The 24,991-nt window shown below is 39.0% G+C and overlaps 1 protein-coding gene across 7 annotated transcripts in view; it reads right to left on the reverse strand.

The window, feature by feature from the left end:
• The window catches only part of DNMT3A (DNA methyltransferase 3 alpha), a 5,166,949-nt gene that overhangs the window by 1,595,402 nt on the left and 3,546,556 nt on the right, over positions 1-24,991 (reverse strand). The window lies entirely within an intron of this gene.

A 24,991-nucleotide genomic window follows, 5' to 3' on the forward strand; every position in this document is an offset into this window, starting at 1 on the left:
GTGTTTTCAACCCATCTATGAATGATAAAATAGCTACATTTGAAAAACGGGTTGAATTGGACATTAGGGAATTTTTCAAACAATATCAAACACCTATACATAGTAATATGACTGAAAATGAGGAAGATATATTGAAATATATATTAAACATTAAAGACATCAGGATAATGAGGCCGGATAAAGGCAGCGGTGTTGTTATAACTGATAAAGGGGATTACATTTCCTACATGACTACTATGTTACTGAGTAAATCTTATTCTGAAATAAGTTTAAATGAAATTAACATTGCCCATAAAAGAATTGATAAGACATGTTAATGCAAGGTGAAATAATGGAAGATGAATATGAATATTTGAAAAATGATTTCCCGGTTATTAGTGGAATATTTGGCATACCAAAGATTCACAAAGGTCTCAATAACTTACAATTTAGACCAATAGTGGACGGAAAGAGAAACAAAACATGTTTCATTAGTCAATATCTGGACCATCATTTTTTATATTATGAAGGGAATTATTACAAACAAACTGATGGAGTTGCCATGGGGGCAGCATGTGCCCCCATGTATGCAAATTTAATAATGACATATTGGGAGTATAATTATATTTTCAATAGCCCATTCCAACAACACATTAAAATATATTCCAGATTTTTGGACAATATTTTTATAGTATGGGATAATGATGAAAAGGCATTAAAAACTTTTCTTGAATATATAAATCATAATGTTCGATTTTTGAAATTCACACACCATATTGGTTATGAAAATATATCGTATTTGGATGTGCAGTTAACATATGATAAAAATAGAGGACAGCTTAAATCACATATTCATAGAAAATCGACTTTTTCAAATTCTTACCTCCACTATGACAGTTGGCACCCTGACCACCAGAAAAAGGGAGTAGTAAAGGGTCAGATGGTCAGGGCGGCCAGAATGATTAGTGAAGAAGGGGATTTTATCGAAGAACTGGAATTTATGGAAAATATGTTTTTAAATAGGGGTTATCCAAAAACTTTATGTGAAACAATCAAACAGGAAGTTAAAAATAAAAGACATGTAGGAGTATACCAAGCCATACTATGTTATGGCTACAACAAAGAAACAAGTAAAATGAATAACGAGAACAAAGATCAGATACCCCTATACATCTCTGTATATGATGACTCTTCTCAAACTATAAAGAGTATCGTTAAAAGAAATTGGGGTTTATTTATTAATGATAACATTATGGCACAAATATTCCAAGGATCTATCAAGTTTGTATACAAAAAGGACACATCTTTCAAAGAATACTTTGAGAACAATATGAAAGTACAGAGATATAAAACTAATAGACCCATAGGCAATTTTAAATGTGGCAGATGTACAACATGTAAGTATATCAATGACACAAAGGATAAACTTAAGGTAAACCTGTATAATATTACAATTAAAGGGCATTACAATTGTCATACTTTAAATGTTATATATGTTGCACTTTGTCAACATTGCAAAGCATTTTATATAGGTAAGACCAGTAGAAAATTTAGGAGTAGAATTAAAGAACATCTTTTGGACATCCAGCATATGAAAACCACGAACGCCCTAGTAAGACATATTCAATTACATGCAAACCATAGGTTTAAATTTTGTGTCATTGATCATATACCCAATGATGCACAGGGAAGATATACAAAATATGATTTGGATGTACAGGAATTAAGATGGCAGATTCTATTGAATGCCCACAATTGGCCGGGGTTGAATGAATACTGTACTATTAAACCCATTCTTATGAAGAATTATATTAAGGGTAGGTCATAACATAGCTTAATAAACTTCAATGTTAAAATCAGTAACTAGGGAGGTGAAATAAATTTAATATAAATTTAATATATATTTTTTCATGTGCATTACAACACATCAGATCAGGAAATGTATAGGCATTTATGGAAATCCAAAGGAGTGACAAACACAGTGGTACAAGTCATTTTATAAGACATGTACATATATTTAATATTCAATGGTATTCATATAACAAGGGTAGTGTGTTACATATATATACATGTATATTGAAGAAAAACATTTATAGACATTATACATTATAATACAACATTAGTAATAGATTGATCCTATTATTCCATAATTTTGTAATTTATTCATGTAATTTTTTCATTTAATTACACAAATATATAAGTGAGTTTTATAAGCATTATATGTGTTTTATATTTATTATGTTTACTTATATTTTTATATATTTTAATCAAATTGATCCAAGTAGCATGTTTAACAATGAATTAATTGAATAACTGGGTGGACCTGTGTATTTAAGGGAAGGAGTAATTAGCTTATTCATTCTGATGAAGTTCGTCTTGGCGGACGAAACCCGGGTAAATTGTTGAACTGCAAACTGTTGCACTGTAAATTGTGTTTTTTCGTGCCTGTTTTTAAGAATAAACATCCATCATTGCTGTGGAATCTTGAAGAAACTTTCTTCAGCGTGGATTTATTGGTGCACGTAACAACTGTGGACTTTTTGGTAAAAGAGAGTATTGTGCATTAGCTGTGGTTTACCCCGACCGCGGAACAACCTGGTCGCTCATTACTAGTTTGTGCTTTCTAATGGGGTAAGGTATGCCTAGACAGGGTCAACCTTCTCAAGCAGAGTTTCTCAAGGGTCACTTGAAAAACTAGCTTGAGTTTTCGGGGGGGAGGGGAGAAGAAATGTCACACTGTCAGTCCAGGGAGAAGAAATATCACACTGTCAGCCCAGCTATCTGGAATTTTGTAAATAATTCTATGTCATTTGGGAATATTAATATGATTTATATAGAAATGTGACAGAAGGAGATACTGCCAGCCCAGCTATCTGGAATTTTGTAAATAGTTATATGTCATTTGTGAATATCAGCTGGACGCAATTGCTTGTGTTACCACTGTATCCGAACTGTATGTCATATTGCATAGACGTGTGCTGAAGAGATATTTTTATGCACTATTGTAACAGTTTAGATCTACATATTTAACAGGACAGTAACCTGCAATACTTAAGAATAGTTGAGATTAAGTTACTTTATAGCTGGGCCATAAACAAAAGATCTCAGTTTCAGTGCAGCAGCAGACACAATCTCTAGAGCTAGAAGTTTTTTTGTATCATCTTGAAGGAGAAGTAATTGCTAGGTTTGAGATGTAGAAGTGATTTATTGTTTCATGACTTCCAGGATCTACAAGCATATGAAGACTATGTATTTTCACAGAGAGGTGTTAAATGGTACCAGCTGCAGTGGGTTGTTTTTTAGCTTGGGAACTAAAGTCAGGCGACAAAATAGTGATGTTATCCAAGCTAGCCCAGCAGTGATATTTGATATTAATTGAAGAATTTGAGAGAGAGAGAAGTGCATTTTGTATTTTGTCTTTGACCAGGAAGTATCCACTCACCTTCTGCACTTGCCTTGCTGTAAGTAAGTTTTTTAGGGCATAGTAACTCTTTTAGATTCAGATAGGAATATAGTAAAATGTAGCTTAGATGTGTACTTTATTTGAGACAGTCCTGCAATGTTGTTTTAAATATTTCCTGTGATTTTGAACTCTGACGTAAATGATTACTTACTGAGTCTTGTCTTATTCTTTTATTATTTATTATTAAATATATTTAAATATTTTAATTGTGGCTGGTCTGTTTAGAGTTATTTACGCTCTTAGAGTACTTGTATATATATATCTGGTGACACTGTACAGGCCACTCCTAAATAGCCTTGCTCTTGGTCAGACTACCGTTTGGACTAATAGTAACATTACACTGTAAGATTGGACACCCTTTGCTAAGGGCCTTAAAGTAGCTGATAAAGGGTTTTGGTGGCAGCGGTAACTACCTTATAGTGTGGGCAGAAGGAGTCATAGCTAGTAAATCTCTGTCAGCCTTTCCCAGGTGTGTGTGTGTGTGTGTGTGTGTGTGTGTGTGTGTGTGTGTGTGTGTGTGTGTGTAAACACATCTCCAAGAGTGTGTGTGTCAGCTACTTAGGCAGGGACACAAAGCACTGGTTGGATAGAGACAGTGTGACTTGGCTTGGAACCCTGGCTAAGGTCTCAGCTCTATAGCTGTGCCATTGGAGATCTGGAGAAAGAGGGAGAATCCAAGCCCAGACTGACTGTGATCTCTTTGTGCTCTTAAGGGAAATTGCACTTTACTGTGTGTGTACTTGTCATCCTCCCATTGTGCATGTTCCCCACTGTTGCCAGTGGTGAGGATTGAGGTTCCTTGATTACTGGGCCAGTGTAGGGGCATCACAATGGGCAAATGCCACAGCAGAAACAAGCAGGCATTACAAAAGTTTTGATGTAGTCCTCTTGAAAATCAGTACCTTATTCATCTGAGATAATTATGCCTGTAAGAAAGTTATTAAAGCAAGATGCAGCAAAAGAATGAAACCATGAAAAAGAAAATAATTTTGAAATGTCTGAGAAACTAATACAAGAAACATCAGCATTAAAGCAGTGATGTCAATAAGGCAGCTATTTTGCAAGTAGTTTTCTGCCAAAATAGTACAGCTGTCATAATAAAAGAGAAAGGACCAAGAGATTATGCGTTAAGAGTATTTTCATGTGTACGAAACTGTGTGCTTATATTAGAAATAAACTGTTATCAATAGCATATGGATGTGAAAAATTCCACAAATGTGACTATGGTAAGAAGTTCACATGGAAACAGACCATAAATCTTTGCAAAGTTTTTTGACAAGGCAACTCAAAGACTATAGATACTGTTATTTAACCTATAGAAGAAACATTTGAAAATAAACTAAACATCATGCACAGAACAAAGCATAGCAGATATACTGGGAACATCATATTTACTAGAGAAGCATGAAGAATTAATAGAAGATGTTTTCACTTTAAAGTGCAAGAAACACAACTGTGATATTCAGAAGAGCAAAACAGAATGTACAAATAATGTTTTTGATGCATATTAAATCTAAGGTTGTTGTACTTGCAAGAATTCCCCTAATGTGATGTATGGTAATCTTGCAGTCAGTATATATAACTAAAGTGCAGTTGTGTAAACTCTTAACACAACAGTAGATGTCCATCTCTTCGCTGTTGCAGTATTTTTTACTATAGGGGTCTCCTGCCCAGAGCAGCCTGATGTTCAGCCAGTATACCAAAGCCTTATGATCTTGTATGCGCAGTACATCAATCACACATATGTTTTCCGCACAGGACATAGGGCATAAAAGTGACTTACGGACTCAGTTACAGAGAACTGGATTTCCCCAGTAGAGAACAGTTTCCATAGGACAAAGGAGTCCAAGCAAATCCAGAAGGAGAAAATGCAGAAGAAAAAAGGAGACCTTCAGCCAGTAGGGAATCCAAAACAAAAAACAGAACAAACAAGAGGAGGTTGGATGTAGAAATAAAATACTGCAACAGTGAAAATAAGGATATCTACTGTTATGGCAAGATTTTACACAACTGTACTATGTCCTTCTATATCACTGCTGCAGTATTCCTTACTATAGGGAGAGTAAAAACAGCTAAAGAAAGCTGAGAAGAGCCCTCAGCAAACCCATACAACATGATTCTAGCAAAACTGCTCTGGCCCTAGAAACCATATTCAACTTATAATGAATAGAAAAGGTATGCACTGAAGATCAAGTAGCAGCTTTAAGGACTGAATTAATGCTCAAACCCTTGAAGAAAGCACCAGAAGAGGCAACAGCCCTAGTGGAATGAGCTCTAACAGAAATAGACAAGGATTTGCCATGAAAAGAATAACAAAAAGAAATGGCCTTAGATATCCAGGAGGAGATGGTTTTCTTAGAAACAGCCAAACCAATGTCCTGGGATGAAAGGAAACAAAAAGCTAGTCAGACTTTTGATTTCTCCTAGTTTTATCCAAATAGTACCTGAGCTGTCTGTACAAATCCAAGGTAAACAAGACCCTCTCACTAGCAGACTGAGGATAAAGGAAAAAGGAAGGGACTTGTACTGACTGATTCAAGGCCAACTCATTTACTACCTTGAGCAAAAAAGAAAGATTAGCACGAAGGGACACACTGTCCCTGTGAAAAAAACAAAAAAGTAATGGCCATAAGGGTGTGGAGTTCAGAAACCTTCTTGGCATAAGTAGGAGTCAGCAAGAAAACAGTATTCTGGGTATAATGTTGCAAAGAAGCAGAATCTGCAGGCTCAAAGGAGCTTGAGTATTTTTTTCCAAAACAAAATTAAGTTCCAAAGGAGGAGGAAAAGGTTTCCTTGGAGGCCTAAGATGCAGGATGCCTTTAAGAAATTGTTTGACCTCAAAATGAAAATCCAGGGGAAGATTCACGGGCAGACAAGTGGAAATGGCTGACAAATGGGCCTTCACAGAATAGGCCAAGCCAGACTGTAGCAAGCCACACAAATATGAGGACCAAAGGGACACCTCTGAAAAAGGGTCCTGGTTACGATTACAAGCATGGGACCAGACAGAAAATCTTTTCCATTTTGACATATAAGATTTTCTGGTTGAGGGTTTCCTTGTCTCCTGTAAAACCGTGAGCACATCCTCAGAAAAAAAGGTGTGTGAAGGTGATCAAAACCGTATTACCCACAGTGTCAGCTGAAAAGTGGACAAGTGAGAATGGATGAGAGACCCCTTATCCTGTGTTAGGAGGTCCAACTGGTGAGGTAACTTGTGGTGACTATCCCTCACCAGATGCAATAAGGGGATGGATCAGTGCTGTATTACCCAAAAGGGCATCACTAGCAAGATTTTGGGGGTGCCCAGCTGAATCATCTGCAGGACTCTTGCAAGTAGATAAAGAGAAGGGAAAGTTTAGAGAAACATCCCCTTACAAGGAAAAGAAAGGGCATCTGTCTTCCGCACCAGATGACATGGTATTCTGGAACAGAAGAGAGGGAGCTCCTGTTCAGAGGGGAGGCAAAAAGAACTAACTGATCAATACCCCACTGATGGACAATTTTGTTTATTTTTTATTTTATTTTACATTTGTTGACCGGGCTATTCTAACTGGATATATGTCCATTTTCAGTAGAGGCCCGGGGAGATAAGCTCCAAGACAGAAACAAGAAAAACAACAAAAAAATGAATAAATAGCAACATTCTTATATACAGTGCATATTCCAGGTTAAAACAGAAAATTCAGTGAGGACAAAAAAAAATCCTTATAGTGCAAGAATGCATATACAATACAACATACAGTTACAATACAAAAAAGAAGAAATAAAAACAAAGAAGACAGGTTAATTGTATTAAAATAAAGAAATTCCTCAGTAAAAAGTATTCACAGAGGTTGGACACAGTGTAGCTTTAGAGGGAGGATGTATTTATAGTCAATAAGGAATGTATAACAGTTCATGAGTAGTATGGGATAGGCAGAGCTAAGTTTGAACAGATAGATGCCTAGCCAGGTTTAGTTACAGGGGCATAACTAGCGTGTTCTAAGGAAAAGTTTCAGTCTGTTTTTGAAGAGTGATAAAGAGGGAAGTGAGGAAAGGTCACTGGGGAGAAGATTCCAGGTTTTTCCAACAGCATTGGAAAAGAGAGAATCCCCAGCCTTGTTGTTAGGTTTAGAGGTGTGTACAAGAAGTTTGTGTGAAGACCGTAAGGACTTCAGATTTGTATATGGGGTGATGAGGGTAGATAGAATAGGAGTACTGGAAGGTTTATAAAGAGTTTTATGGGCAATGGTAAGTTGGTGGAATTTAATCAGGTTTTGTAGTTCCAGCCATCCTAGCTGCTTTATATTTATGCAATGGTGGGTTCTGAAAGGGTTGCCTGTAGCAAATCTGGCAATGTTATTGTAGGACATTTCCAATTTGCTGAGGTTATTTTTTAGATAGCTTAGTAAAAATGGGCGAGGCACAGAGGAGTGTAGAGATTAGATGAGTGTGAGCTATAGTTGTTCTGGCTGTGGGGGGAAGGAATGGTTTAATCCTATAGAGAGAGCCACATTTTTTGTTGACAGTTTTTATAGTATTGTTGATATGGATGTCAAAGTTCAGATTGTTATCAATGGTGATACCCAGTAGTTTGGTGGTTGGGTCTGCTGATATAATGGTACCATTCGTGGATGTAACTGAGAAATCAAATGGAGAGGACTTGTGAGTAGGATTGAAAAGGAGGAGTTTAGTTTTTTTGGGGTTCAAAAGAAGGCAACGCTGTGTGAACCATTGTTCAACTGTGTTAAATAGCTTCTGGGTAAGAGAGTGAAGTTCAGAAGTGGATTTGGCTGAGCATATAAGTGTGGAGTCATCAGCATAATGTATGCATGTGGCTTGGGGGATGGCTAGATGAAGGTCATTAATAAATATGGAGAAGAGTAGAGGTCCTAGTATGGACACTTGAGGGACTCCTAGGGTAACGGGTTGGAGGGTAGATAGAGTATTATGCCAAATTACAGCCTGTTGTCTTTTATCCAGGTAGGACTGGAACCATTTTATGGAAGGTGCATCTAATGACAGGGATTTGAGTATGTTGATAAGAATCTGGTGATTTACCATGTCAAATGCTTTAGAAAGGTCAATAAATAGTGCAGAGGAAAGATTATTAAGGTTGTGATTTTTGTTTATGCAATGAGTAAAGGCCAACATTGGTACTGTCTGAATTTTTCAGCCCAGATACACATGATCTGAGAGGGAGTAAGGACAGACTTTTGGAACTTGATTCTGAACCCCAGACTTTGAAGAAGAGAGATGGTGAACTCCAAATTCTGTAACAGGCGACTGGGAGAAGGTGCCTGAAGCAACAGGGCACCTAGATAAGGAAAAATGTGAATACCTTGGAGCCTGCAGAAAGCAATCACAGGAGCTAGACATTTTGCAGATACCCTTGGAGCACTACAGAGGCCACAGGGAAATGCAAGGAACCGAAAATGAAAGGATGAAACAAAGAAACATATAAACTTCCTGAAAAGAGGGTGAATAGGGATATGAAGGCAAGCATCCTTCTGATCCAAAGACACCAGAAAGGCCTGGGGTAATTTTGTTTTGTTTTGTATTTTTTTACCCAAACTTATACTGCTGTTACTAAAATTAATCTGCTCCTGGTTCATGTTTCATCCCACTGCTATCTCATGTATGTGTTGAAACATAATGCCAAGAGTGTATTTGGCTTGGTATTAAGTTTGTCCTGCAATTTGCTATATTGTACAGAATGCTACAATCTTAACTGCTAAATGCTTGTATCTAATGTTCCACCAACTGTATTACACTGTCCTTTTTTAAAATGAGCGTTAACTATTCTGTGTGAGGCATGCAAAGCTTTAATTACAGTGCTCGCGCCTTGCGTTGTATTGTATCCAAGTGCTGAAGCTTCTGTTTCTGCCTGAATCTTAATGGTCTCTGCCTTCTGTGATTCCTGCATTATCTAGCAAGTAAGTGACAGCTGTTTCATAATGATTACTGTATGTTTATTTAAAAAACACTCGCTCCTTAGTGTTGTGTGTATCTTGAGTGCTGAGGTTTCTGTTTCTGGCTGAATCTTAATGCTTTCTGCCTTTTGAGATTCCTGTACCATCTAGCAAGTAAGCGATAGCTGTTTCAGAATGATTGCTGCATGTATATTTAAAAAAATGCTTGCTCCCTAGCGTTGCATGTATCTGAATGCTGAGGCTTCTGTTTCCGCCCGAATCTTAATGCTTTCTGCATTTTGTGATCCCTACACTATTCTAGCAATTAAACGGCAGCTGTTTCAGACAGTTTATTGTATGTTAATTTTAAAAACGCTCGCTCCTTAGCATTGCGTTGTTTCTGAGCGATGAAGCTTCTGTTTCTGCCTGAATCTTAATGCTTATATATTCTGTGATCCCTATACTATCCAGCAAAGCTATCGAATAGTTAGCCCAGCCTTCTTTTGTATGTGATAATTGCATTGTACAACTGTTTGATCAATTAGATGTGTTTTTTTCTTTTTTCTCTCTTTTCTGACTGTAAAGTGAAAAGACCATTCTGTCCTGTGTATTTCTGTTTTTTTCCTATTGCAAGTGCAGTCACTAATTACAATTTAAAGTGTGAACTCTTGACCTTGAGTGGACTGAAATACTATACCGTATTTTGAATGTTGAAGGCTCCTGAAATGTTTGTATCCATTTAAATGTACTGTTATCAATATATACTTACTCCTGATTTGTTTTTCATATATATATATATATATATATATATATATATATATATATATATATATACACACACACACATTTTTACTGTGCTTACACATTCTATTTGAGTAATGTCTTATTTAACTGAAAGTAGTTGCCTACGATTTCCTGTGACTTTTCTGCCTATGTACCAGTACTACACTGCAGTTTTGATTTAAGTTATTAAACTATGTAGTCCTCCCTCTCCTTCTCTTGCATACACTGCCACTGCAAACTAAAACCTCACACTTTAATCATTTCTTTCCAACCTTGCTGCTGTTAAGCTACTTTGTTTTAGTAATTGTTTTATATCCCTTCTCTTGCAGTTTGTCCTGCCACGTATAAATCATCCCTGGTGTCTCCTGCCACCCTTTGAGGTACCCTGGATTCCTGTCTGCTGAAAAAGCTATCTAAAGGGAACATTTAAATCTCCCTGTGCTTTGCTGGTTCCCCAAGCTTAAGCTGAAAACATAAAAGATAAAAAACAAAAGTGTATGTACCTTTTTTGAAAGTTGTTTGCATTCCCTATAGCTGTATTGCAATCCTACATGTTCATGCTAACAGCCTACCACAGACCCCACTCAACCTGCTCTTTCCAGTCCATCACCACTCCCCTAGGTGCTTGTGGCCCTCTACTGCACTTACGGATCTGTCCACTAGATGGCAGCATTTACCTACTTATACATTTTCACCCCTGTGCCTTTCTTACCTTGTGCTTGCTATCCATCTTACTGATTGTTACTCGGTCACTTGCTCTTCAGTCTCCTTGGCTCTACACACTTCATTTTCCCTGTGGGCTCACTCCACTCCTCTACCCTGCCCCCAAATCCCACCCACCCCAGCACCTCTACACTTACAGCTAATACACTACACCCACTTCATCCCACACCCAAACAACTCATCCACCCCACCCAGAATTAATCTACCTCTTCTAGTTCAATCTTTTACTATAACTCCACCCCTTTACACCTCTATAGGTATTGCCTAAGCCCACCCCATATGATATTTTATTTATTTATTTTTATTTATTTAACATTTGTTGACCGGGAATGTCCGACTAGGTTCCACAGAGCCTGTTTTCAGCGGAGGCCCGGGGTGAAATGCTCCAGATGCATGTCTTTGGAATGTGGGAGGAAACCGGAGTACCCGGAGGAAACCCACGCGAACACAGGGAGAACATGCAAACTCCACACAGAAGGCACCCCAGCCGGGAATCGAACCAGAGAACCTCTTGCTGTGAGGTGACAATGTTAACCACTGCACCACTGTGCCGCCCAAAACAAATACCATGCCTACCAAACCTGCCACATTACTAAGTGAAATACTAATACTTATTAGCATATCCTACTTAAACTATCTCACCAGACCTTTGTGTGTCAATCACTCTCCTTCATTTCATGCAACTACCTCACTCCATATACAGCATGCACACTCCCAAACCTACATATCCCCTTGCTTCTACTTCCTCAGCAATACTATGCTTTTCCACTATAGACTCATATCTTACCCTAAAAAACTACTCTCATCTATAATACCTCTACCTCATATCTTACAACACTCAAACTTGAAACTAAGCAATTCAATTGCCTACTCTCCCACATTCGGCATTCAATCTCTATCCTTCTCTCTGGGGACATACACCCAAAGCCCGGCCCCTCTCCCTTACAAAATTCAACCTCCACATCCCACCCACCCTACTTAGCAAGTAGGTCCCGCCATTTCACAGCTCTAAATGCCCAAAGCATCTGCAATAAAATCCCTAACCTCCATGCCTGGCTTCTCCACAATCAACCAGACATTCTGTCCATCTTTGAAGGCTGGTTGAAACCCCATATAAAAGACTCCAAACTGATTCCACCCAACTACTATATTATTAGAAAAGGTAGAACACATAAGAAAGGGGGAGGCATCACTCTCCTTTACTCCTCATCCCTCGTAGTGACCCCCTACTCCAAACCCATCCCTACATTTGGTAATGCTGAAATAATCTCAGCCGTTCTTCATGTAAACCAACATAAATTTATCTGTACAGTCACCCTTTGTATCCCCCCCCCCAGAGACAATGTTCAAATCCTCGAAGACATTCTCTCCTGGTTTTCTACCAACATTACTAACAAAACTATTATCCTGGGTGATGTTAACATTAACTAGACCACAATTCAATCTCCAACCAACTCTCTAAATACAAATCTTTATAACTTCACTCTACTTATTACCTCAACAACTAGACCCTCCAAAGACTTCCACTATGGGAGCACTCTAGATTGGATTCTAGTTTCACATCCTCACTATATCACTGACAGTGGCATCCTTCCCAACCTCCTAGGTGATCATCTTCCCATTTTCGCCCATCGTCTTCCCTCCTCCCTACAACTAACCCATACCTATATCTCTTCTCAGTGCATAAAAAAATGTAACCCTGATGAATTATCAAATGTACTAAACAGAGTAAACTGGAACCCACTAAAAACTTTATCCCTTGAAAATGCCATTTCCTACTTTAATACAACCTTCTTAGACTTACTAAACTCTTTTATCCCCTGGAAAACAAAACACACAAAGAGCAACCCTGTCCCATGATTAACTAAGAATACTTTGCTCATCATGCGACTCTGAGATAAAGCTTAGAAATGGTCCCATAAAACTAAAACTACCACCATCCTAAATGAATACAAAACACTTAGCAACAAAGTAAAAAAATATATTATCTCAGACCGCAAAACCTACTTTTCAACACTCCAAACCAACCATAATACTAACCCTAAAAAAATTCTGGGATGGAATCTCCTATCTCCTTAACCCAAACAAAAATGAAAACCCCTGCCCTGACCCAAATGCCTCTGACCTGCATTTAGCATCCCAATTTAACTCACTCTTTATTGACTCCATAGCCAAACTAACATCATCCTTCACTAACAATATTGCTTCCCCACTCCCACAACAACATCCACACATCCCTTCTTCCTCTAGTAATTCCAGCCCCCAACCTCCTCTCTTCTTCATGAATCCTATCCCCATGCCTACTATAAAAAACTACTCCTAAAAATGAAATCATGTTCTAATGCTCCTGACGAGATACCCTCCTACTTCCTAAAAATAGCAGGAGAAGCCATTGCCTTCCCTATCTGCATTCTAATAAACCAATCAATTTCAGAATGCCATGTTCCCCAACTGTGGAATAAGGCCTTTATCATTCCACTCCATAAAGGAGGCAACAACTGATATCCCAAACTTCCGACCTATCTCTATCTTATCCCCTATTTCTAAACTTCTCGAAAAATGTATCCACCTTCAACTTCTACCCTATCTCTTAAATAACAACCTTCTTACTCCCACTCAGCATGGATTCTGACCAGGCCATAGTACCACCAATGCTTTTCTCTCCTTCCTAGAGACCATTAACAAGGCCCATGACACCAGTCATATTGTATCCACCCTCCTCTTAGACCTTTCAAAGGCTTTTGACAACATCTCTCACAACCTTCTCATTACCAAACTCTCTAAACTAAACCTATCCCTCTCCTCTATCAATTGGTTCACCAGTTACCTATCAAACAGGTAACAAGCAGTCAAGTGGAAAAAAGCTATTTCACCTTTTCTAGATACTCCCACAGGCATCCCCCAAGGCTCATTTCTAGGTCCCCTTCTATTCAATATCTTCATAAATGACTTCTAGCATGCCATCCCTAATGCCAACCTCATCCAATACACTGACAACTCAGCTATAATCTGTTCTGCCACCTCTACTTCCTCATTAGCACAATTAACTCAGGAAGCTTTCTCTTCTACCGAACAATGGATGCTAGACAAACATCTGGCACTCAATGCAACCAAGACTAAATGAATGATAGTTACCCCTCCTAAAACCACCACCTTAGATTAAAACTCATTCTCTATCACCAGCCAAAATAATACAATTCTCAAAATAGTCTCCACTGCAAAACTTTTAGGAATTCTCAGATGATCAGCTAAAGTTTGATAGTCACCTACAAGTAAATATAAAAAAATACATAAGAAATTAGGCGTGCTTTACCAACATAACCAGTATACCTCTCCCTCTACCAGGCTTGTTCTTGCTAATAGTTACCTCATGCCTTCCCTCCTATATGGTACATCTATCCTTACTAATTTGCAATCTTCCCTCAAGTCAAATCTCTCCTCCTCTTACTACAAAATTTCAAAATGTGCAACTGGCCACAGATCCACTACCCATCACTGTATTTCCCTACATCAACTGAACTGGCTTGAACATCTGCGGTGGTGCAGCGGTAGCATTGTTGCCTCACAGCAAGAGGTTCTCCCATTCGATTCTTGGCTGGAGTGCGGGGAGTGCCTTCTGTGTGGAGACTGCATGTCCTTCCCATGGTTGGGTGGGCATTTGAAAGACATGTGTAAATGGGCTTGCCTTTGCTGAAGGTTGAACATCAAGCTGGCACCTCGGAGTTCGTGAAAATCTACTGCCAATCATTAGCGGACCTGAGTTCCACTGTGGCGATCCCTAACCGGGAAAAGCCAAAAGTCAAACAAGAACAACCAAACTGGCTTGAGCTACCCAACTATCTCACCTATACCCAACTTATCCAAGCACACTTACTAACGTATTTTTAGCCCCTCTCTCTGCCCCTCCCTTGTCTCCACCTTCAAAATCCATCTTCCTGATAGATGTCTCAGATCTAACATCCAGAATCTAATAGAACTACATAAACCTTCCTATCCACCACCCAAGCACCTCCTATCCATTTCTTTAGCATGCCATTGGAATTCTCTTCCACCTCTCATCCGTACCACTAACAGACTCTCTGCCTTCAAAATCCTACTTCACTCACATCTAACTTCATAATGGGAATGCTCTTGTTCCCATCCTACATAATTTCCTTGACCTTAATTACTCTTCACAAGCTAATATATCTGTAAATAGCCTCATACGGTCTTATAATAATAACTGTAACTTTACAGGAACTGTAATTCATTTGTAGTGAAGTTTAATGCATTATACTAACTAGCACCTCATAATGTCAATCTATGGCAACTTGTTACTTTGTTTTTTTTTTAAATTCTCTCTTATTTTTGTAATGTTTTATCTTGTATTCTTGTGACTATATTTGTATTTTTGTATTCATGCATTTTTCTGGAGCTTTTCTCCCCAGGACTCCATTGAAAATGGGCTCTTTGTGGCCCAACTGGACCATCCTGGCAAACAAACTGCAAATAAATAAATAAAATAAATAAATAAAAGAAGAAACAGGGTTTGAAGGGTAAGCACTGGAAAAGAGGGGACTTAGAAAAAGGTGCTGAGCAAGGAGAGATCCAAAATAGGTCTCCAAATGCCCTCCTTTTGAGGAAGCAGGAACATCCTAGAATAAAAACTCTTTCCCACTTGGGAAGGGGCAACAGGTTGAATGGTTCATGGTTGCGCAGTCACCTTAGGACCTCCAGGAAATGAGGAAGGTGATCTACAGGAGGTTGAAGAATCCCTGAAAAAGGAGGGAGAGACTTCCATACCATGAAGCAACCCTGACGGATGAAAGAAAGAACCTAAGAATCTGAAGTGATGATAAGCCAATTTGGCAGACAAAGGGAAAGGCAAAGGGGAAAAGGATCCTGGTCTAAGAAGGGGAGGTGGCAAACTGTCAAACAGAAGCAGGCTTATCAGACAAACGAGGCTTCTGGGCACAGATCTCTGAAAAGCCTTAGCAATAGAGGCTCGTCTACCAACCTTCCTGCCCTTGGAGGCCTGTCAGGGTTGCCTGCAGGCAAAAGCAGATCTAGAAGGATAATTCCTCTGGCACTTATGGACAGGAGAGACAAAGATATGTGTAAGGTCCTGCAAGGCTTTGCCTTTCTCTTGAAGACACTTAAACAAGTTGGCAGCAGCAACAGTCCCAAAAAAGGTATTTATTATCCAAAGGAACATCTAACAACTTGGCCTTAATATCCTCATGTAAAGATTGGAGACAAAGCCAAGTATAACACCTCATGACAGGTCCAAAAGCCACAGCCCTGGAATAGGCAGCAGCAGCACCATCACAGAATCTCACACTGACACAAATGTTCTCCAGGAGGGCTGACACAGATGGGTTTTTATCAGATTATCGAAAGCTGACAATATTGAAGCACAAAACTTCGAACTTGCAACTTTGAAATCTGACATCGAACGTGAAAAAAAAAACATTAAACACCCAAACGAACACAAAAAATGCTCTATGCAGGGGGGCAATCCTCCCTGCACCCCCCGCTACTTAAATATACCAAGTCCAAGATTGGACTACAGTGCAGTAAAGGGAAATCTTCCCTTCCCCCACTCTATGGCAATCTCTGCTTTACGTTTCAATATTTTCCGTTTTCGAGGTTGCAAGTTAGAAGTTTTGAGCATCGAACTTGTCAGCTTTCGATATTGTGATATACACCCGATACAGACAAACAACTGGCGTCAGACTCATGGACTAAAACTAAATGCCACGAAATGCATAATAGTATCCTTTGGGAAGTCATCCATCCCTGGTAACTATCATATTGACAACACACCCCTTAGAGTTGACCCAGTAGTCAGGTGCTTAGTGACACATATAGATAGTAATCTAGCCTTTGATCATTATGTGTCTACAGTAGTGAGGAAATCATTCTATGTTGCTCAACTTATAAACAAAGTCCAACAAAGTCATTGTTCCACTATATTCGGCATTCATCAGACCTATCATTGAATACAATGCCCCTTTGGTATGTACCTAACCAAGCATATCCAACAACTGGAAAGTCCACAGACATTCCTCACTAAAAGAATACAGGGCGTAAGTAATATGTCCTATGCAGACCGCATGAAGACCCTATCCCTGTATTCTGTCTCTTACAGGCTTTTTTAGGTGAGATCTATTCCTGGCACACAGGGCATTGTCACACCCCAGTCTGATGGACCCTGCATAGCCACAAAACAAACAATACCAGAATTACCCATTCTAAAGACTTAAACCTTGCCTGTGATATAAATAAGACTTGCTGGAGAGATAGGTATGCATCAGAGACTACCCTGTCTATGGAACAGGCTCCCCATCCATGTGAAGCAGAGTTCCTCCCTAATCCAATTCAAGTGCAACTTGGACAATTGGATGGGAAACCAGAAATTCATCCCTGGTTTGGCACCAATGTCTTTGTTGCAGACAGGTAACCTGTAAATGGTTCATCTGCCAGGCCCACGCTTACACTTATCAAGGGTATCAGAACTTGTCAGAGATTTGGGATGTATGGATAGGTTTAAAAAGGCACTTGTGGTCATTAGCCTAGTAAACACCTATAAACCTATAACTACACATGACAGAGTGGCAAACTACTTGAGAAATAGAACTTAAAATACAAATGGCAAAAGTTTTCCTTCAGAATCAGAGATGTCAGAAATAACCTGACAAGACTGAGCAATCAAGGCCAGAGCATACCTGGTCATGTGGGTTTGGTAACTAATAGCCCTAAAGGCCAAAGCCGAAGCAGTGTAAACCTTCTTACCAATCCTCTCCATTGCCCTACTATCCTTATCAAAAGACAAATGTCTGGAAGAGGGCAAGAGCTTGGAAGGCTTGTCAGAAGATTCTCACGCCACAGGAGGATCAGCCGAAGGACACTTACATAAAAACTGACACTCCAAATTGACCTTAAAGAACCTATAAGGTTTCTTAGGTGCAGGAGGTTGAGAATCAGGACACTTGGAAGCAGTAAATAAAGTGTCTAACAAGGCAGCCAACACAGGAAGAACTGCAGATGGCTAGGAGTATCAACCTGAAGCAACTCATAATATCTCCTCTGAATACCAGACACTTGAGAAGAACCTCACTTAAAGTATTCCATCACCCTAGCAACTGTGTCCCCAAAAGCCTTCCTCAAAAGGAGACTCAGGGCTAATAGACTCCTCCTTATCAGAACCATAAGCCAAAGGCGAAGGCATCTGTGAAGAAGAGGAAAAGGACCCCGCATCAGACTAAAAATCTTCATCTGAAGAATGTGGTTTGCTAGGCCATTTAGAAGGGATAGAGGTCCGTGAAGGAGCAGGCACCGAAACCCCTTGATGAGGTTTCCAGGCCATCAAGGCAGAAAATAAACCCTGAGTAAAATCTTGCCATTCCTTTGAGGATACTTAGGACAGACCAAAACATGCTTCATCTTTTGTCTTTTCTTGGAAGGGATGTCAGCCCTAACAAATATTGGGGTTCCCACCCTTGTCCAGATTCAGTAAGAGTACCCAGAACATCCTCCCTGACAAAAATCTGTGAATCCCACTATGACCTTCGAGATAATCAACAGAGGTATGTTTCCCCTTGACGTCCAGAGCAGACACCTGCAAAGCCTCAGAGGACGTCCAAAAACACGATCCATGCCAGCCTTCGACAAGATTGTGGCACAGGAATCCAATGTAGATGCCAAACAGCATGCAGAGCTACTATGCAATTCTAGAGGAAATTCCAGTGGAGGCTGGACAGCTAAAGAATCCAGCCACAATTTCTGGGCCTTCTTCTTACCTAGCAGGAGTATCTTGGGGTTAATGGATTCCCCCTGTTACCCTGGGCTAACAGTTTAAGCCGTCGGCTTTCAAGATAAATGGTCAGGGAAGACAAATGGCTTCTGAGTGTCCTAAGCACAAACACCTTACAGATACTTCAAGAGGTATGGTCATGGGAAGCACCCAAACAAAACAGACACTGTTTGCAAGGATCCTTATGGGGAAGCTACCTCCCACATAGACATTTTCTTGTATGGCATGAACTCTAGGTAAGCAAAATAAAATACAAGCAAAAAAAAAAAAACAACCCCAATGGGGCGCTTATCTGATGGCTAGGTATGCGCACTAATGGCATTCATTCTTGCGGTAAAGAAGTTCTGGGTAACTGTGTCCATATGTCACTTTAATGCCCTATGTCCTGTTCAGGGAGCATGTGTGTGACGTACAGTGCATACAAGATCATATGACTTTGGTATACTGGCCCGACAGTGAGCTGCCCTGAGTGGGAGAACCCTACAGTAAAGAATACTGCAACTGTGATATAGAAGGACATCAGGTGATTGGGTATAACCTCCCCATGTTAAAGGGTACTGAAATTAAAACACTAAATACTATTACAGACGTTTTTGACATTCACTGTTTCACATGCAAATCATAGTTTAGCTTTTTCATTTGCAGGCCTCAGTTTCAGGTCTCATACTTCCAAAAGGAGTCATTTAAACCTTAAAGCGTTTATTTGAGTAACACAGCAGCTGTCAGTGATACAAGAATGAGTAAAATGTGTTGAGATGTACCAACACTTACTCTTAGAAATGTGGTTAGTGAAATAAGTTAAAAGATGCTGGCCTAAGCAAAAATCATCAGTGAAGAAAGAATTTCATTCTTATTTTTCTTTCAAGAAATAAGTTATTTTCTGATCCTGATGTTCAAAGTATACATAAAAATATTAACTTCCCATCAAATGTGAATATGTCTAGCACTTAGCTCAGAGGACTAAAGCTCTGATTTTTTTAATGAGCTACTTCCTGTGCCAAGGGTGTAGGCTGAATCTTTCAACCTTCACTTACTCACTACTCTGTCACCTTAAGCATGCGCATGCAGTGACTGGCAGTAAGAGAGTAGAGTACGGCATCTTGTGTGTGTTCGTGCTTGGTCAGATTGTTTTTCTTTTTTTAAAATAGATTTTTATTGTTTTGTTATTTTCTGACTATTTTATTTCTTACTCGTTTGTGGAGTTAATGGAGTTAATGAAGTTGTACATCAAAAAAGCAAGATACAAATATAACAGAAATATTGCTGAGACTGAACTGTGCGAGTGTAGTTTTTACAAAAGTTTTCTTACCACGGTTACCAGATATATCTTAAGAGTCTCTAATGAGTGTGATGAGGAACAACAGAAAAAAAAGTAAGGTAAAAGAGAAGATGTTTGATTGTGCCTAACGAAACAGCGGTTTAATCAAATTCCTTTGCCTTTAATGATTATGGGAAATTTTCAGTCTCTGAGAAACACAGTGGATGAACTTCAGGGGAATGTTCACTACCAGAAAAAATTTAGAGACTGCTGTATTATGGCCCTTACAGAAACATGGCTTATAGAGCACGACCAGGAGAAAGCTTTGTTTATTGATGGTTTTGGAATAATATTTAATTTTGATCACAGGGTTGAAACGATGAAGAAAACTCAAGGAAGTGGGGTATGTTTATATTTGAACAAACAATATAGTTAACTCTGTGACTGTTAGAGAATGCATTTGTACATCAGATGATGAGCTTCTATCAGTATCGTTATGTCATTTTTATCTGACACATGAATTTCCACAACTTTTCATAACAATATTATTAGAGTTAGAGTTTTCCAGCCAACTCCATTTCAACCAACTCAAAATGGCTCACCAGATATTGTATCACCCAGAGAAAACACCAGCTCTGAAAAACATCATTTACCCCTATATTAACCTGCAATCTTTACGCTCCTCCAATAAGATCTTAGCTGAAACTACCAAAGCCAATAATTCTGCTGGGGATTCTCTATTCTCAAACTTTGTAGGTAAAATGTGGAACTCCCTACCGACCATGCTCACCTCAGAACCCTCACTCCTACAATTCAAAAAAAAGCTTAAACCCCATCTCAATACTCTCTGGCAATGTCCCTGTTCCAAACCTGATTAACCACTATCATTTACCCTTCTCTTACCTCACTATCCTTAACCGCTTTTTAACAAGGCACCTCACCTTTGTAACTGACCTATGTTTTTTTTTTATATGCTGCTGTTGTTTTTTTTTTCCCAAGATGTGATGTATCTTTATATTGTATTTAGAACTCAACTATCTTCCTTTTTTTGCATTAACAATGTTCATATGTCTGTTATGTACTTGGAGCTTTTCTCCCCGGGCCTCCGCTGAAAATGGACATGTATCCAGTCGGACTCTCCCGGTTAACAAATGTAAAATAAATAAAATAAATAAAATAAATATTATACATTCACTCAAAAGCAACTGCTACCTCTGGTGCAAATACTATCTTTGGAATGGTACAAAAATTGCAGATGATTTCACCTGAAGTGCCAAACTTTACATTGGGTGATTTTAATCGTTTCCCTTAAAAAGACACTTGTAAATGTTTACCAATGTGTTTCTTGTCCAACTAGGTGAGATATGACTTTAGATCTTTGTTTTGAGTCAATAAAAGGAGCTTATAAAGCACTTCCATTATCTCCATTGGTTTTGGTGGATCCTAATTTTGTGCAACTATTACCTATGTATAAAACGGTTTTAAAGAGAGAGAAAGCACAGATAATGGATAACAAGACCTGGAATGAAGAGTCAGTACTGTGTTTACAGGAATGTTATGACTGTACTGACTGGAACATGTAACATGTTCATATATTCCCTTTTGTAGATATGTAATTGTACCATGTAAGGAAGTTAGAGTTTACCTGAATAATACACCATGGGTAAATACTGTTGCTAATTCTAGTATAAAGAAACAGAAAAAAGACTTTTAAGGAATGAGAAATGGCTGATTCACATGCAGCCACTAAAGGGCTGAAAATAGAAATTTTAAGAGCAAAACAAAAATATAAAACTGAATTAGAGAGCAAGATGAAAGCAAATAATCTTGGACAAATATGGTCTGGTATGAAAATTATAGCAGGCATTCAGAAGTCAAAGAATAGCAGTCAGATCACTATTGTTGGTTGGGATACAGATTATGATTTTGCTAATGTCCTTAATCCTTTTTTTAATTGTTTTGATAGGTTTGATTTTAGTAATGACATACATAATTTGAAGATAATCAATATTTTAGCATAGATAAAAAAGAGGTGGAAAAAGCATTTCTTTCAATAAAAATAAGGAACAGTGGTGAACCTGATAATCTTTTTGGTTGTGTACTTAAAAATTGTGCAAGACTATTAAGTTCTGTATTTCACTACATCTTTAATAAGTCACTACAGACACAGCATGTACCTATATGGAAAGATGTTGTGGTAGTTCTGATTCCAAAATCTAAATGTCCAAAAAATCTTAATGATTTTAGACTGGTAGCTCTTACATCAGTCATAATGAAATCTTTTGAAAGGTTGATAAACTCAGAAATTTTAAAGAAGACTGACCATGTGCTTGATCCTATGCAGTTTGCTTATAGGCCACAATTATCTTGCTTAATTTACTTATTAAACGCTTGGAAAATAACAGGTCACATCTCAGACTTTTGTTTGTTGATTTTTCTTCTACTTTTAATACAATTCAACTAGATGTTTTAATTGGCAGGCTGCAACAACAGTTGGATCTGAGTAACAATACTATGGGTTGGATTTTAGATTTTTTGACTAATAGAACACAAAGAGTAAGAGTAAATAAGATTTTGCCCAATCAAGTTTATTCTTCAACTGAGCTCCACAAAGATGTGTGCTTTCAGCCCTTTTGTTCATTCTTTACATGTAGGAATATATATGAAAACAGGACCATTTTGAAATATGCAGATGATGCTTTTGTAATCAGTCAGCTTAAAGATAACGAGACCAGTCATGGTCCAGTTATTAGTGATTTTGTTAAACAGTGTGATGAGTCTTATCTTCATTTAAGGACAACCACAAAGCATTCTATAGCTATGTCAAGAATCTAGATGGCAACACTCAGATCTGCTCTGAGTTATAGCACAAAGGCACGAAAATTACAGAACCAACTGATACTGCCAGCATCCTGGCAGATAGGTTCACTGCTAACTTTACCCCCCATCTCACCCCCTAAAGGGCCCATATCTATACAGGAAAGTTGCAGAGTCCCTATAATCACAACTAAGCAGGTAAAAGCTGCACTCTCTAAAGCCAAAAACACAGCATCCATGGGACCGGACAACATCCCAGGCTGCGTTTTACACAAACTTCCGAACGAACTGGCTCCCCACTTAAGCTCCATGTTCAATAATAGTCTCGCATCAGGCTTTGAGCCCACTGAATGGCGCAGAGCAACAGTTATCCCACTCCACAAAGGGGAAGCCACCACTGATCCCTGGAACTATCGACCTATTAGCCTGACGAGCCTGGTCTGCAAGGCCGTGGAACGTATCATCATGGAACTCATAAACAAAGACATTGGTAACCTCCAAACTCTGGATCCCACCAAGTTTGGGGTTGTAAAAGACAGATCATGACTCCTGAACCTGATCGACTTCTTTGAGGCAGTCACCAAAGCCATGGATGAGGGTAAAGTGGTTCACACAGCCCATCTTGACCTCGCCAAGGCTTTCAACATCATCCCCCATTCTGGAATTACAGCTAAACTCACTAAACTAGGTACAAATCCCTACATCACAAGAAGGGTTGCCAACTGGCTCACTGACAGAACCCACACTGTAAAAGTTGCAGACTCCAAATCTGACCTCAAAGCAGTGACAAGTGGAGTACCACAGGGTTCCGTCCTGGGACCTCGCCTGGTTTGGTATCTACTTATCTGAAGTACAGGCTAACACAGAAGGCCTCTGGCTAACAAAGTTCGCAAATGACTGCAAACTAGGAGACATAGTCAAGTACCCAAATGATGTGGACATCCTACAGAAGGCAGATGCCTGGTGCCAGAGCCATGGCCTCAAGCTCAATGCCAAAACGTGCAGTGTCACCCCTTTTGGTAAAAACTCTGTACCCATGAACTATCACATAGGCAGCAATCTACTTAACACTGAATGCATGATAAGAGACCTTGGGACCCAGGTGGACAGTAGTCTCTCCTTTGATAGTCACATCTCCACAGTAGTCAGGAAGTCCTTCTACGTGGCACACCTCATCATAAAAGGGTTCTCATCCAGGAAAAAGAGGTAATTGTTCCCCTCTACTCGACACGCATTAGACCCATTACAGAGTACAACGCCCCTTTTGGAATGTACCTCACAAGACATATGCAGCAGCTGGAAAGGCCACAGAAGTACCTCACAAAGAGGATTACTGGCCTCAAACAAATGCCCTACACTGACCACCTCAAAAACTCCAGCTTTACTCCATAGCATATCGCCTACTCCGAGGTGATCTCTGCCTAACATATAAAGCTATGTCAAACCTAGAGCTGTTGGACATGCTACACCTACAGAAATCCCAATCCCTCAGAGCTACACACTCTAGGGACCTAAACATTGTCACCACAATAAACAGGGCACGCTGGAGGAATAGATTCCTGTCCCAGAGACTTCCTATACTCTGGAACAAGCTACCCATTTATGTCAAGCAAAGTTCTTCATTAGCAGTCTTCAAGAAAAATCTTGATGAGTGGATGGGAAATAGGTAATACACCCTGAGGATCAATAATGTGTCTCTGCTCGACAGTGGCACAGGAAAATAACTTTCTTGGGTGGCGTAAACCATGGAACCTTGTTGACTAGGCCTACGTAGGCCCTTGGGCCGATAGCCTAGTACTTACCTATGAAACTACCTATGAACCTATAAATATATCTACAACTAGAGATATGATAATTGATTTCAGAAAACATGCACATACACATGATGTAACATTTATAAAGGGTCAAATGGTTGAAAGTGTACAATCTTGGGACAATCAAAGATTCAAAGTTGAATTTTGAGGAAAATTGTGACGTCGTATTTAGAAAGGGACATCAAAGAGTGTTTTGCCTGAGAAAAGTGTCCCTTTTACATATAGATAAAAATATGATGATTCTGTTTTATCATGCTTTCATTTAATTGATTTTATCATTTTCTTTGGTTGTACGGTATGGACATTTGTCTATGAAAAATAGGAATTCATTGAACCAAATTGTGATATGGTCTAGTAAGCTGATTGGCGAATGACAATTGAACCTTATGTCTTTATATATTAGACAGTTGAAAAAAAATAACTGGCTCAATTTTAAAGGATGTTTTACATCCATTATATGTTGAATTT

This window comes from Protopterus annectens, chromosome 2.part1 (assembly GCF_019279795.1).
Source record: "Protopterus annectens isolate FY-2018-M chromosome 2.part1, PAN1.0, whole genome shotgun sequence".
NCBI lineage: Eukaryota > Metazoa > Chordata > Ceratodontiformes > Protopteridae > Protopterus > Protopterus annectens.